Below are 2,107 nucleotides of genomic sequence, written 5' to 3'. Positions count from 1 at the left end.
AGTTGTCCAAAGTGTGGGGAACAACGATATAGAGATGACTTGCAGGGTGAGCAGATACCGGTAAAGGTCTTAAGACACTTTCCCATCATTGCAAGAATACAACACATGTTTCGATGCAAATCCATAGCGAAGTTGATGACATGGCATGCATCTCATCGGTCCACTGATCACACATTGAGGATTCCCACAGATTGTGCAGCTTGGAAGCACATAGATAATCAGTGGCCAGACTTTGCGAGAGCCACGCAACTTACATCTTGGGCTAGCCATGGACGACGTGAATCCTTTCGGGTTACGCTCGACATCTTGGTCGACATGGCCCATAGTCGTGGTTGGTGAATTACAATATGCCACCATGGCTAACAATAAAAAAGGGACACCTCATGCTTGCACTACTTGTGCCAGGAAAGTACAAGGCAAAAAACATGGACGTGTACATGGCACCTTTGATAGAGGAGTTACAGATATTATGGAGAGGAGTGCAGGCCTTTGATATTTCCAGAGCTCCTAGACATACCAATGATATTTTGGTCAGGGGTATCTTGATGTGGATCATGCATGACTACCCAGGATATGGAGAGTGCGCAGGTACGTGGTTGTGTCTTTACATGTACAATGAGGGATTATGCTTTTTTTTCTCTTTTTTGCACGCATGTCTTGTACTAACACATTCATGCACGCGTGCAGGACTTGTTACAAGTGGGTACCATGCTTGTCCTGTTTGTGGACCGGCTCTGAAATTGCTTGCATGCTACTCCAAACATATGAGGAAAAATGTTTATGAAGGTCATGCTCGATACCTTCCGCTCGACCATCTCGCACGTGGAGGTCAGCTTGATCCACCACCATCATATTTGAAGGCAAGTGATTGGATTCAAGCTTGGAGGGCGAATGGAGAGGAACCTCCTCCTGGTATGAAGAGGCTATTGATCTTTCACGAGCTTCCTTATTGGGGTCAGTTACAAATCAATCATCTCTTGGATCCCATGCATATCTTCAAGAATGTGGGGGCTACTATTTGGGCACACTTGGTTGGTTCTAAAGACTCGAGAGGAGTGCGAGAAGACTTGTGTCCTATGAATAGGATGTCTTGTTTGTGGCCCCAAGTGCATGCTTTAGGAAAAGTTGTCCTCCCGAAGGCAACATGGATCCTCTCTACGAGGGAGGAGGCAGCAGTTAAGGCAGACATTGCCTCTTTTCAAACACCGACAGGGTACATGTGTTGCTTGAAAGGAGCATTTTCAAAAGACAATACGCTTAGTGGGCTCAAGTCCCACGATTGGTGGCACAAGGTCTTACAGGTATTCTAAGCTGTAGAATTAGTGTACCGATAATCGTGATGCGTTAGCGTAATTATGATTATGTTATATTGTTAACATGACTTCTTTGTTGCTTTGATAGTTCATATTCCCAATTACAATAAAAGGGTGCTTACAAGAAGATGTTAGAAATGCTATATTCAAGATCTGTGGTATTGTGAGGTATGCTTACTATCAAATCGCATTATGTATTTTCTTAATGGACATGTGAAATAGGTGGATATCTCAAATATCTTACATATTCATGGACATGTGAAATAGGTGGATATCTCAAAAAGAGATCTCTATATCGAGCATCGAGAAGGCTAGGGTGGAATCCATCGAAGCCGTATGCTTGCTTGAGAAGCACTTTCCCTCCAGCATTATGACAACTCAAGTCCACTTGCTTGTGCACATAGTTGATGAGGTGGCTATAGCAGGTACCGTTCATAGTCGATGGATGTTTTTTCTCGAGCGGTTTCTGAAAACTTTAAAGGGGTTTGTAAGACAAAGAGCAAGACCGGAAGCAAGCATGGCAGAGGGATGGCTTGTGCAAGAGTCATTAGTATATATCATAGAGTTTCTTGCATCCACGGATCTTGATATGCCGCAAGCTTGGCACAACAAGGATGATGATCGCATCGTTGGCGAGGTTCCCTAAGGAAAAGGGATTGAAAGAAAGATGAGCGAAGAGCAAATGGAGAAATTCAATAAGTTTTGTATCCTCAATAGCCCTGAGATGCAGAAGTGGATTGAGAGATATGAAGTGGCCAAAGTAGAAAGAATAAATGCAAGGATGAGATTCAGAG

This window comes from Dipteris shenzhenensis, chromosome 26 (assembly GCF_047967505.1).
Source record: "Dipteris shenzhenensis isolate YYH24624 ecotype China chromosome 26, Dip_SZ_1.0, whole genome shotgun sequence".
NCBI classification, from domain to species: Eukaryota; Viridiplantae; Streptophyta; class Polypodiopsida; order Gleicheniales; family Dipteridaceae; genus Dipteris; species Dipteris shenzhenensis.
Note: the sequence above shows the minus strand (reverse complement) of the source record.